Below are 15,213 nucleotides of genomic sequence, written 5' to 3' on the forward strand. Positions count from 1 at the left end.
AGTGGCCTCATGACTCTCTGCTTTCCTGATTGTGGCAAAGGTGCTCTGAGGGCACCAACTGGGTGTGCTGTTCTGGGAGTCATTCACAAAGGCCCAGCCTATTGCCTGCTCCTCCATCATTTCCAATGATCCTACCCACCTAATCCTTTGTGTTACATTGCTTTTGGCTTAAAATTGCTAGGGTAGGTTCTGTTTCCTGCAACTGAATCCTGACTTACGCAACTGAATCCTGACTTACACAACTGAAGAGGGAATCAGAATATAAACAAATAATGCCCATACAGTTTGCTAAGTGTTAATCCAGCTATCTTCTAGGTGCTACGGGATCACAAAGGAAGAACTATTTTTGCCCGTAAGTGTGAGGGAAAATGTCATTTAAAAATATGAGAGAAGACATTACTCTTTAACACTTGAGCAAAAATACAAAGCAGCTTATGAAGTTCAGAGACGTGATTCCAGCATAAATAATTTTGTGTGCCTGAATCATAGGATGTATACTGCAGAAAGATCACTTTGAAAGTTGTGTATTGGACAGCTTGGAGGGGCAGAAAAATGTAGCCAGGGAAATGTTAGAAAAAGGAGAGGACAGATGCAAAAATACATAAATAAACATGATAGATGAGAGGGAAGTCAAGGATTCCTAAGTTTTTGTCCTACAAATGGTAATCCCTCCTTCTGTCTGTTGTTCCCTCCCTCCCTTCCTTTCTTCTGTTCTTCCACCAAACAAAAGCTCCCTATATTAAAGTGTAAACTCATTCCTGGATACGTTTTTATTCTTGTGTCCCCTATAACATCCAGCACAATGCCCTGTACAATACTGCTCAATAAATATTGGTTGAATGTTTGATCTGAGCTACTTAATTGTACCTTTAGGAGTAGTTAACAGAGTTAAAAAATCAATGTGCTGTTTAAAGTCACTGTTTGGAAAAGGTTTAAACCCTTGCAGTGGATTACACTCAACTCTTTTAGTTTATTCTTTATTTTACCAAAGCAAAAATGCTTTCTCCATTTCTTCCTGAGTTGATCAGAAAAAGCAGTACCTTCTATCTCTAGATTTATCTCTTGGGTAAAATGGTCTCTATGTTCTTCCCTAAAACCTTTTGCTAAAGCTTTCACTTCTGCAGTGTAAAATCTAGCTCTTCTCCACTTATAACAACAACAATAGTGTTTAATGATACTGATATTAACATTGCTATTATTAATAATAATGAAAAAATGCCAAAAAACCAGTCCCTTAACTTTAGAGGACTTCCAAGCCTTGTATTGAAGTTTCTGTAGCCTGAGTTGTGATTCTTTTTTTTTTAGTAAAATTGACTTTTAACATTCTTAAGGAGTAGAGTAAGACAAATCTTCTTGTTCATTTTTCTTAATAATTATGAAGTCACTTGATAGCTAATGAGAATCCTTGTTTTACTTCAGAGACACTTTGGGTTACAACCAGAAAGACCTTTTTAAAAGGCACAACCAAAACTTAGATACTCATTAGAACAGACAATTAAGAAAAGAATTATCAGCTTTTATACATAGTACTACTGGAGTTCAAGGAAGGAAAAGATCACTGGTTGTGAGAAATTAGTAAAAACTCAATTTAACCAATATTGGGCTGTGCTTTGAAGGAAGGGTAAATTTGAGTAGGTAGAGGAAGGAAAACTACCCAGATTGGGTAGTAGTGTGGAGAAAGATGTGGAAGTGGTAGTGGGAATTTCTGAAAGAATTGAAAGGACCGAGCGTAGACTAATCTGACCTATGGAAGAAGAAAATACTGGATAGATTGGTGGGCAAATTATTTGTTGCTTCGTGCTTTTTTGTATAGTAATTTTGTGTAGTAATTAATGGTGATTTGGGCATGCCAGGCTAGCAGTATGAGGTTGGGACCATTGTCCAGATGTTGGCCATTATTCAAACTGCATTTTGGATCTGTCTTCCCAGTTGATAAACTGTTATAGTGTCAGAGCTGGCAGGGTCTTTAGAGATTTTTGGTACAACTGCTTCACTTTATAGATCTGAAAATCAGAGCCCAGAGAGAAATGACTTGTTCAAGTTCACAGAGTGAGTCAGGCATTTTAATCCAATTACAACATTGGGACTTAATGGTGTAATTAACTTGCCAAAAACTAAAAAGAGGAGAGATGCCAAATAGCTTAGTATGTTACTGTATTTCCTTTATCATAAAACACTCTGCATCTATCAAAGTGTTCCTTTCTTCTTGTTGGATAAAAGCTGCTCTTCTGTATATTCCTGAGGGATCAAGTGAGCATATTACTTGGCTGGGCTAGTGTTTCTCATTCTCTCATGTAGATTACAGGTTCAGTTTCTTTATTAAGTAAGGAAAGGAAGACAGTCATTTAGTAGCTTTAAAATACTGAAAAAAGCATTTATTTTGGAGAAGGAGTGGCTAGATTTTGAGTTACAGTTTATAGATATTGTAAGGTGGCCATTTTGTTCTATAACCAGCAGCTAGAGGAAAAAAAAGGAACAGTTTCAAAGGTGAAACAATGAAATACTTTAGAGATTGGGGTCTATGTTTCCAAATATAACAATTCTTCAAGGGCTTTTGCCCAGAATATATTCGATTTTTCTTCAAACCATAAGAACAAGATAACTTACATTGATAGCAAAGACCAGGAAAACTTTGACATTGGAATTTCTAGAGAAAGTTTCAAGAAAGGTGAGTTATGACCACTCAGTCCAGCCAAGGTAGTGAACTCTGCCAGAATAAGATCACCAATAAAGTTAGGGGCCCAGTTACCACAATTTTTAAACTCTTAAGGGAACTAAATAATATAAGACCTAACCTTAGGGACAGATGGCTAATGAAAAAAAAAAAAGAATAATTTAGACACTCATGTCTAGATAAATATAAGAAGCAACTTAGCAATCCCACCAACAGTTACAAGGATTTCTTTTTCTTTGCAATCTTATCAACACTTGTTTTTCATCTTTTTAGTAAGTGCCATTTTAACTGAGGTGAGGTGCTATCTCACTGTGGTTTTGATTTGCATTTCCTTGTTGATTAGTGATACTGAGTATTTTTTCACATACCTATTGGCCATTTGTATGTCTTATTTTGAGAATTATCTGTTGAGATCTTAGGTTTTCTTGCTACTGAGTTGAATTTCTCATATATTTGCAGTACTAACCCCTTATCAGACATAGTTTGGAAATATTTTCTTCCATTTTATAGGTTGTCTCTTTACTCCATTGAATGGCTCCTTTGCTTGCAGAAGCTGTTTAGTTTGATAGTGATAACTTTTTTGATGGAGATAAATTTGGAAGAAGAGTAGGAAAAATGTGGAGAGCAACATTTTACTTTTTACCCTGCTATGCCTTTTATTCTAGCAATAAAAATAAAGAAAAACATTTTAAAGGGATTCACAACATGATTTATTTGAATTACAGTAACTATAACAAATAGAAAATAGATGTTCTTTAGATTTTAGGAAATAACAAAATTTATGTTAGACCTGTTAGAGGACTCTGACTATAGGGTTGCTGAATTTAAATATGTACAGTATATGCAAATGTCAGAGAGCTATGTAGATTAAAGAGAGAAATACTAATAAATAATCCAAACTACTTTATGTTTTTATGTCATAAATTTGTAAACACTGTGAGAGAAAATGATGAAAACAGATGAATACCCCACCACCCATAGCTGAGACCTTGTCTCAGGAATGGTTTCTACACAATCCCATATATGCCAAATGGAACCGACAGTTGGAACAGGCTTTTGTGAAGGCATTTGAACCACTTACTGCGTATATGCATAGACTGTGTGCTTGGTGAGAAGCAAGAGAAATTTATTTTTTGTATTCTGTTAATGGTGCTGACATGCAATGTACAGTCAAAGACTTCACAGAAATGGTTATGTGAACTAGAGCCAAAAGCAGTGGGTTTGAAACAATTAGTTCTACTTCAGGGTAATTGCTACTTTCTCTACTCGCTTTTTCTCCCTGTGTCTGCTTTCTTCTTTCCACGCCTTTGTTGGACATTCCAACATAGAAAGCAATTAATAATGGAAGTCATAGTTAATACAAATAGCTTGGTAAATGATAGGGCGAGATGTTTATTAACTCTAGTTCTGTTTTTTAAATTCTCAAATAACTAGAAGAAACGAGGTGAATAATATACACATTTGATGAGTTCACAAATTCATTGATTCATCAAACATTTGTTGAGTGCCTCTTATGTCCCAGGCACTGTGTTCAATGTGACAGGAAAAACAAATGGGAACATCAGATATGACAATGTCTGGTGTACACTCAGAAATGAAGTAATCCTCAGCACTATAGCTGTTGGTGATGCCAAGAAAATATAAATCTTTCACATTAATTATAAATCTTTCACATTAATTTAGCTTTCCAAATAAATAATAGTTTGATTCTGAAAAGAGGAAATCAAGACAAATATTGCTTTTTAAAAGTAAAGCAAAGTGTAGGATAGCTTGGTCTGATTTGCTTAGTTAGATAAAATTCTATACAACTGATCTAAAAATTCCAAACCTGATTCAGGCAGAATTTTCATCAAGCCTCTTTTTCTATTCCAGAATGTTATTTTGCCTGTTATACATCACTTATGAGATGGCATGACTGAATACCTATAAAAGTATCTCATTTTAGGTGTTTAGTTTTTAGAGAAACTGCTTATAGCTGCATGATGTTTGATGTTTTAGGGTCTTCAACTGTTGACTTTCTATAATCTTAGTGTTTGGGAAGAACAGAAAAATCTATGCTTGTACATTGGAGTGGGATTCCATTTAGGTCTGAGATCCTTTCAGTCTGGCCATTTGAACAGTTTTGTGATATTAAGTAATATTACTTACCCACAAAAAAAAAACACTTTAAATATTTCTAAGCACAATAAAATGAAAGGCATATAAAGCCCCTTTGAAGTCAGAGTTTAAGCCAATAACCTCAGTTCTCTAAATATTTACCATTAAATCCCAAGGTTAGTAAGAAAGAATTTTATAGGTAGAGACTTGTTATTATGAATCCCATGCATAAAAACTATGTACTCCATACAAGAAGTGCAGAATGCCACACTCTGATTCTTTTTTCTTTTTTTTTTTTTTTTTGATACATATTTCTTAATAAGATTGCTTAACTGGTTAAGATGCATCAAACCAGGTAGGAAAAGAGAACTATTAGAGGCAGGTTAGGGGACAGCAATAGAATAGAAAGTTGACAGCCTGGAAGTAAGGGGAAAGAGAAATATGGAAAGAGAGTGCTGTATTACAGCACAGCATAATAACTGTGGTTCATAATGATGGCCTTGAATTGCCAAGAAAAAGGTAAATTATGTTCTATGTTCTTTAGGGTGACAAGAAAGTGAATCATGTGATTTCCCTCCAGTGTGGTTCAGATATCTGAGCTTGAGATGCACACTTCCATTATCTGGAAAGTGTACCAAGGTTACCGATGTGAAGCATTTATTTTTCCTGATGAAGTCAGAGAAATGAAGCATTACTATAAATAATTATATGCCTGTGTATAAAAATAAGAATTTCTTAAAGATGATGCCATCAGTTTCTTATAACTGAATGAAGTCAAATGATTATAGCCATGATTTTATGACATTCTACCATATTTTCAGTTATGTCAGGAGGAGTAGGAGGTGTTATAAAACTCAAACCAATAGACAATAAGCAACCATAAATTGCTCATTCACCATGACATACTCTGTCTAGTACAGTGCTAGGAACAATGTAGGTGCTCAAATGTTTTTGAATATACGTGTGTGTGTGTGTGTGTTGCACATGACAAAATGAAATGTTATAAAATCAAAGATTTCAGTATGTTGTATCCTTTAAAAGTTGGTATAGAATCAGCTATTGCTGTATGTCAAACAGCAACAAATATTAGTGGCATAGGACAGTAAGCATTAATGTTTCTCACGTCTATGAGTTGGCTGGGTGCCAGGTGATCTAGGTTGTGCTCAGCTGAACAGCTCTTAGCTGCAGGTTGGGTCTGAGTCTTCTCTATGTATCTAGTATTAGTAAGCTAATCAGGATATGATTTTCTCATGTTGACAGTAGAGATGAAAGAAGACAAGAAAACATGAGGTCCCTCTTAAGGCTCAGGCTTGATAGTGGCACATTGTTTCGTCTACCTACATCCCACTGGACAAAGCAAGTTGCATGGTCAAGCCCAAGGTAAATGGGTTGGAGGTACACTCTGCCATTAGTGGGAGGAACTATAAAGTCACATGAAAAAGGAGTGGGGATTGCCCGGAGTAATAAGTAGGATCAGTAATTCAATCTAACACCCTTAGAAGTCACTGAATATAGATTAACAAGGCTTGAGGTCAGGCACATGTGATTATTCCTGTGGTGCAACTATTTGGTCTTTTCTGTTTTCAACAATAATCTCACAGTGAGATGCAGGGCAGGTTTCCAAAATGAAGTATTCACATGGAATTGACAGTTTTCCTTCCAATTTTTGATCTTATTCTTCTTATTATTATTTTGGACAAAGTTTCTAGTAGAGCAGTAGTAGAGTATTAAGAATGAAGCATCTGCAGCCACATTTTCTCTGTGATTAATAGTCATAGCAAAAGTATTATGGTACCTCAGGAAATAAATGACATTAAACAGATTGCTATTTGGCCTGAGTTTATGTCTAATTTAACTTTAGTGTTCAACAGAGGATTAGTTTATTCAGTGGCATCTAAAATATTAGACAGCACCTCTTTTGACAGCTGGAAGTGTGCCAGGTGGCATGACTGCTTGACAGTTCCTCATGCTAAGGATAAATCATTATTCTGCTGTTTAACATGTATCATCTATTATATTACCTGGCTCTGTTAAGTGTACTAGTGTGAACTGGTACTTAGGGAGGAGTCACAATGTTTGCTACCATGTATCTGAACTAAATTTAGTTATATAATTAGGTAAGATAGGTTATTTTACAGACAGTTGAATTCCCACAAAACTCTCATCATAAATACCTAAACACATGTATATTAATTTACTAGTACTTCCACCACAAATTATTTTCATCCCTTTATTTTCTTTAAAAGGATCAAAATGACATTGTGTATTTAACTAGAATGTTGCAAAAATAATCAGAAATAGTAGCCCAACTATGTTCTTGATATTTCTAGTGTAGTGATTCTTAGTATAGAGTCCACAGATGCACTTCACAAGATTTTTGTGTAACCACTAATTATATGCAAAGTATAAATATACCTTTCTCTGAAGAATTTTTATTGCTTTCATCAGATTCTTTAAAAAGTCCACAACTCAAAAGACACTAACCAAATATTGCTACATGTCTAGTAAAATTCATATTCTGTTCTTAGTAACCCCATTTAAAAAGAGCAATAACGAAATCAAAGTGTTTCTAGAGGAGGGTTACCTGAGTGTTCTGAAAACCATGAAATATTTAGAATGATTGAAGGAATTATGGATGTTCAGTCTGGAGAAATGACTAATTGGGAGATGCAGCTGTCCTCTACCATTCAAAGGACAATCACATTACTCTATTACAGTAGGAAGAAAGAGGTTGTGAAGCAGCAGGTTTCAATTCAACCTAAGACTGAAATTTGTAATTGGACATATGAATATAAATGTGAACTTTTGGAATATGAACATATGAATATGAACATAGTGGAATATTGGAATATGAACTTTTCAAGACTGAAATGGGTAGCTCATTAATTGACTTCATATTTTTTTTCTAAATGTAAAGCTAAAATAACTAGATATTAGAGTATGATTAGAAAATGCAGTAGGGCAACATTGCTATTCTCATGTAACCAACCATGCTCTCCTATTCAAAATGCTTCAATTTCCTAAGCAAAACGAACAAAAAGCTGGACACATCACGCTACCTGACTTCAAACTATACTACAAAGCTACAGTAATCAAAACAGCGTGATACTGGTAGCAAAACAGAGATATAGACCAATGAAATGGAACCAGAGGCCTCAGAAGTAACACAGCCATCTGATCTTTGACAAGCCTGAGAAAAACAAGCAATGAAGAAAGGATTCCCTATTCAATAAAAGAAGTTGGGAAAACTGGCTAGCCATATACGGAAAGCTGAAACTGGATCCTTTCCTTACACCTTATACAAAAATTAACTCTGGATGGATTAAAGATTTAAACATAAGACATAATACCCTAAAAACCCAAGAAGAAAACCTAGGCAGTACCATTCAGGACACAGGCATAGGCAAGGACTTCATGACTAAAACACCAAAAGCAATGGCAGCAAAAGCCAAAATAGACAAATGGAATCTAATTAAACTTAAGAGCTTCTGCACAGCAAAAGAAACTATTATTAGATTGAACCCCAACCAACAGAATGGGAAAAAATTTTTGAAAGCTACCCATCTGACAAAGGGCTAATACTTAGAATCTATAAAGGATTTTGACAAATTTACAAGGATAAAAAACCCCATCAAAAAGTGGGCAAAGGATATGAACAGACACTTCTCAAAAGAAGACATGCAGCCAACAAACACATGAAAAAAAGCTCATTGTCACACTGGTCATTAAAGAAATGCAAATCAAAACCACAGTGAAATACCATCTCTTGCCAGTTAGAACGGCAGTCATTAAAAAAATCAGGAGACAGATGCTGGAAAGGATGTGCAGAAATAGGAATGCTTTTATACTGTTGGTGGGAGTGTGAATTAATTCAACCATTGTGGAAGAAAGTGTGGTGATTCCTCAAAGATCCAGAACTAGAAATACCATTTGACCCAGCAATCCCATTACTGGGTATATACCCAAAGGATTATAAAACATTCAACTATAAAGACATATACACACATATGTTTAGTGTGGCACTGTTCACAAAAGCAAAGACTTGGAACCAACCCAAATGCCCATCAAGGATAGACTGGATAAAGAAAATGTGGCACATATACACTATGGAATCCTATGCAGCCATAAAAAAGGATGAGTTCATGTCCTTTGCAGGGACATGGATGAAGCTGGAAACCATCCTTCTCAGCAAACTGACACAAGAACAGAAAACCAAACACTGCATGTACTCATTCATAAGTGGGTGTTGAACAATGAGAACACATGGACAAACAGAGGGGAACATCACACACTGGGGACTATTGGGGGGTGAGGAGGCTAGGGGAGGGATAGCAGGGGGTAGGGGGATTGGGAAGGTATAACATTAGGAGAAATACCTAATGTAGATGATGGGGGGATGGATGCAGCAAACCACCATAGTAGGTGTATACGTATGTAACCTGCACGTTCTGCACGTGTACCCCAGAACTTAAAGTGTTATTAAAAAAAAAAAAACAGGTTCAATTATTTGGATGAGGGCTTAAGTTTTATTTTGATGAGAGATATAACAATAAATATATTAACTTCAAATGTGGGTGTGTGGGTTTAGATTTTGAAACCTGTTAGTTTTTGAACCACAAAATCAGAATTTAAAGTACTAAAAGCAATTTAAATATTATCTGATCAACTCTCCCATTTTACAGGTGAGGCAACTCGGGTGTCTAGAGTTTGCTTCCATATTCAAGGTTACACAATGAGTAGCAGAACAATAACTTGACTGCTCTTTTGAGTATTGTGCTTTTTCTATTACACTAAGTTGCCTCTTTTTGCCCTCGCCAGTATTAAGGTAAACTAGTTCTATTAACTCTGAATGTAAAGTGAGATGATGTATGCAAAAAGTGATTTTCAAATTAGGACTAAAAATAATGCTACTACTAATATTTGGTGTTATTTAAATATTTAATAATAAACCTCAGCAGAAGGTTGAAGTGTAACTATATAGTTGAAATTGGGAATCATTAGGAAGACATAGACCAGTCTGAGGTAGACAAATAAGTAGATATTATCTTCCTTATTAACTCCTCCAACCTCTTCCTTCCTGAAAATCAGGTCTTTCACTTCCCACCTATTTTATACAATTATGTTATTTTATAACATTGCATATTTGCTGGGATTTATATGTGGTGATTTGCATCTACAAATGCATGCAAATGCAGTTGCAGCATTGATGTAGGGGAGATATCATGACAGTATCTAAGTGGTGCATTCCTGTGTCATACTTTATGAATTTGCTAATCTTGAAAGGTTAAAATTTAAGTCAGTATCTGAGCTTGGCAACTAATAATACCATGTTTTTGTTTTTGTTTTTGTTTTTGTTTTTGTTTTTGGCAAAGTGTACTTGTAACTTACTGTACATATCTAATGGCCAATCTGAAATAAGAGTTATTGAATGTAGCTTATTTATAAATTAAATCGTAGCTGTAACATTACCCACTCAACCTTTCTTAACCTGCGATCTTCAAAAAGAACAATATATTTTTGTGGAGTACTTTGCAGGTTTACAAATTGCCTTTCTGTTCCTGAGCTCGCTTGAAGTTTTTTGTTAAGAAAACTCAAAAATGGAAATCAAGACACCATGCAATAGATGTTTTACTGTTTAAAAATATTCCAGGATGATTTTATCTTTGTGCTCATGAGACTGGAGGTAAGAAGATAAACATTTGAGCGACAGTTATACAAGTTTAGGCAAAGATCGGAGGGCTCAAACTAGGGCAATGTAAATGGCCAAAGAGTATTGAAGAGAGGAAAGGCCCAGGAGATACTGAGATAGAGAGATTTGATATTATTGGGTGAATAAAGGAGTTTAGAGAAGGCGGGGGTAAATCTAGACTAAAGCCAAGGTTTCCAACTGGTATCTGTGTTGTTCTTATGCTTTATTATTATTTCTTTCCAATACTTCCAGTTTTGTGAAACACAAAGAAACATAATTTTTGCAACCAACATGTGTCAGGACCCAAAACAGGAGGTAGGCTCTCATTGATAGAAGTAGGGAAGTTCAGGTCACATTATTGAAGCAAGACCACACAACTAGTTAGAAATACTTTGTACTCTGAATCATTATGTCACCCTTTGAAAGGTGTACTTTGCTGTTCTCAGCTCAAAGCCCCTGTTTTACAAATACCTAGACATTTGTACCATTGCACGATTCCCACAGTGGCTGCTGAAGCCTGTGTCAGTACCTCAGAGGCCTGACTTAACCTCTTGCTTGGGGAACTAATTAGACTCTATTTAAATGGAGCTTGGTCAGAAAAAAGAAGGCTGCTCTTTCTAATAGCATGCTCAGAGTATCAATCCTAAGGAAAGTTGGCACCATCCTAGCTATCTTGTGTTCTCTTTCCATCACAGAATATATAGTCTTTATGCTTGAGCACAGCCCAAGTCCTCTTTAATGGATACTTCAAGGAAAACCAGCTCTGCAGCTTGCTAATGTCCAAATCTTCTGATTCTTACTTCTGTGCCACCTAAGTCAATGAGGGGAGGGGTAGTGTCCAAGAAGCAGGGGGAGCTATGCCATCCTAAGCTGACCTCTTATCTTAAGCATTCACCCTTTTAGACAGGCCCTCTATTGCAATGATTCTCAAATATCGAAGCTGACAATCACATGTATAACCAGGGTTAGAAACAACATGAAACCCCACCCTTACTTTCCCATTCAAAAACTCACATTTTAATGAAAGTGAATGAAATGCTTGTGATTATAGAGATAATCCTGAATCCTCTTTAATTTCTATTAAAAATAAAATTGTATGCACACTTGAGAGTAATTTATTATGTTACCTGATACTAACACACCTGTCTCTCACAGTACCTTTGTTGTGCTAAAAGTTCTAAAGTTCCAGTAATGGGGGATCTCGGTTCCTAAGTTTTGTGTTATATTTCTAGGCTTCCAGATTCCATAATCAAATCCAATCATGACACCACCTTTAGTGTAGTTGTTATATGATTTAGAATTTGTGACTTGTATGTTACATGATATAAGACAGCCCTATGCTATTAGGTGGCAAATTGTGCAATATAGCCTACAACTGCTCTAGAGGTTTAGCAAAGTGAGGAAGCAATATAGGCTAAGAATTTTTGAAAAGTCTATTAATAATCCAGATACAGGCAGGGTGCAGTGGCTCATATGTTTATCCCCAGTGGTCTGGGAGGCCGAGGTGGATGGATTGCTTGAGCCAAGGAGTTCTAGACCATCTTAGGCAACATGATGAGACCCTGTCTCCACCATGGCGGAGTTCTAGCTACTCAGGAGGCTGAGCTGGGTGGATGGATTGAGCCCAGGAGGTAGAGGCTGCAGTGAGCTGTGATCATGCCACAGCATACCAGCCTGACAGAATGAGACCCTGTGTCAAAAAAAAAAAAGCCAGATACATTTTTTATTATTATTATTGAAACCACATAGTAAGTTTGTGAAGCAGGTTCTCATTCTTCTCATTTTACAGAAGAGAAGACAGAGACTCATCAAAGTAAATAAACTTGCTAGTGGTCACAAATGTACTAAATATTTGATCTAGAGCTAGGGCTAAAGTTTCTCTGACTCCAAAAGCCAAATAACACTTTTTTTTTTTTTTTTTCACTATACGAAGCTATTTGCCTGAAAGTAGGGGAAAATAGGGTTTAAGATGAGCATTAAAAGACAAGGTTTCAACAGCAAGAAGGAGAAGAAATGAAATTGCCAAAAGAGAAAGCAAAATAAGCAGGGGCAAAGAGGTGGAAATGATAATAACTTGGCTGGTTGGTTAAAAAACAAATTTGATAATGGTTTTAATGTAGAGTTTGGGTTAGGGACAGGAATAAATGGCTAGAAAATAGGCCTTTTGTGTCTGGAAAACCAATCCATGAGTTGCAGTTTGATGCCAAAAGCCACAGAGAAAATTTTGTTCTCTGATGTAACAGGTCAGGTAGGGCACGGTGAAGAAAATTAATTATTTAGTTAAATGAATTACTTGAAATAGTAAGTTATTCTACACATTTAAATGTAAAACAAAAGTTGATATATGATCATTTAAGGATTTTTTTTCCCATGGGGAAGGTAGTAGGGTCAGTTATTTTTGGGAGAGTTTGTGAGACAAATAGCCACTACATTGAATGGTGATTCTCTCAAACAAAGGCTGATCTTATTTTGAGAAAATATATCTAATTTTGTTCCATTGTTGGATTTTAATCAAGAGAAACAATTGCATCAAGCCCTTCTAAGCTATTGCTCTCTGGCAAAGTTGACTGGTTTAAATCTGGTCTTTAAATTGGAGATAGTCTGGAGAGCAGAGGTTCTCAAACTTGAGTATACATCAGAATCACTATGGGTTTTATTAAAACATAAATTTCTGGGTCCAACCTCAGTGGTTTCAATGAAGTAGGTGTGGAGTAGGTCCTGAGAATTTGCATTTCCAAAATATTTCCATGTAATGTTGATACTGCTATTCCATGGACCACACTTTGAGAACCATTGTCCTAGGCTGATTTCTCAAAGGTTTCATTCAAAATCAATTAGGTGAAACAAATAACTAAACCCTTAGCCAATTTAAGGGAGAAGTGAGTGGGTGCTTTCACAGAAATGTACTATGTTCACTAAATTGATAGTTAAAGATTAGTAATGGACAGATAACACTATGTATTCTTATAGAAAGCAGTTCATTACAATTACAAGAATACAAGGCTTTGGAGTCAAACCATCTATATTCCAATCCCAGCTTTGCTTTTCTGCTAGATACATAGCTTTGTAAGTTATTTAACATTTGTAAGCATCAGTTTTCTAACCTCTAAAATGCATTTAATAATTTATATTCATGTTAGGATAGCTGGGAGAAGTAAATGCAACAATCCAGGTTAAACCTGGATGTCTCCTTTGGTGGATTTGATATTTGGCAAATGTACACTTTACTGAGGAAAACAGCACTGGGTGGTTTTTTGGAAGATATATGTAGAATTGTATGGCTTCACTTGTGCTTTAACTCCTCAACTGTGCATATTCTTAGTTGCCTTGAAAATCGCTCCTTTGTATCAGTTTGGTAGCTTTTTAATATCATAACTGAGAAAGATTGTTTTCTTTTCTTTTTTTTTTTTTATTGTTTTCCAGTCAGCATTGGTGATTAGGAAATGAGTATTTCTGAAATTCTGCTGCTTAGGGTTGGACTCCTTCAAGTTGGAATAATATTGGAGTATATGAAAGGTTGCCATCATCAAGTGTCAGAGGTGTAGCTCTTTATCTGTCATGCCTGCCCCTTTTAAGAATAAGTTGAAGGAGAAAAAGATTGCTGTGAATTCATGAATGCTTAAACTCTTGAGGTGTAAGATTAGCTTTTGTTCAAGGCCAGACCACTAGAGAAATAGTGATCACTGTTAAATTATCTGACAAGCTAAAAACTACCATGGGTATTGGTTTTACTCTGCCATTCCCAGAGTGAGAGACTGGGTCTTGGTCTCTGGATACATTAATGTGATCTTTGATCTACTTTGGGGTTGTAATTGTCTGTTGGTATGCCTCTGCTTAAATAATTACCTTGGCAGGACAATGTTCCTTCCTGTATTCCTAAAATCTTGTTACTCCAAGTGTGCTGTTGGATCAGCAGCATCTGCATCTTCTGGGAGCATGTTAGAAATGCAGAATCTCAGATTCCACCCCAGATTTGCTGAGCCAGATATGCATTTTAAAAAGATATCCATGTGATTTGTATGCACAATGAAGTTTGAGAACTACTGCTTTAGGTGATTTCTAAGGTCAAATGGGGTGTAATGTTTAGAATTTTAAGTAAACTAATATTTTTACTCTTTTGTTCTCTTTGAAGTAATTAGTTGAATTGAACTTTCTTCCATCTCTATGTTATGTTTCTTCCCCTTCCCATCTAATACCAATCTCATTTTCAATAACTAGGTGAAGTGTCACTTCCCTTGTGGACATTTTTTGTCCTCTTGGTTTCCATAAAATTTTGTTTATCCTTCTAAAATAGTATGTTATCACATTGCATTCCATTAGACCAGTGATTTGCAAGCCCACCTGTGAATTCAAATTAGCTGTGCAGCTTTTAAACAAATGCATATGCCCAGCCTGGACTCATAGAATCATAACCTTTGGGGGAAGGAAAGATGCAGCCTAGCCATAAATATTTCAAAAAATTCCCTAGGTAAATTTGATGTGCGTTGCTGAGAGAGAACCACCATAATAGAAAATGAACTAGCTGTGGGCCAGTGTTCTTTCTTTTTTCCAAGTCTCTTGTATTTGGCAGTGAGTAGGCACTGAATAAATATTTATTGGATTGATGGATGAATAATTCACTTGTTTGCCTTTTGCAATAGATTAAGCTCTTCAATGGTAGGGTTCCTTGTCATCTGTTTGCTTTGGGGTCTTTCAGAAGGCTTGGTAAATGATAGGTATTCAGCATATATTAGTTCATCTGCTTGTAAACTTT

The sequence above is a fragment of the Saimiri boliviensis genome, chromosome X, assembly GCF_048565385.1.
Source record: "Saimiri boliviensis isolate mSaiBol1 chromosome X, mSaiBol1.pri, whole genome shotgun sequence".
Classification (NCBI taxonomy): domain Eukaryota; kingdom Metazoa; phylum Chordata; class Mammalia; order Primates; family Cebidae; genus Saimiri; species Saimiri boliviensis.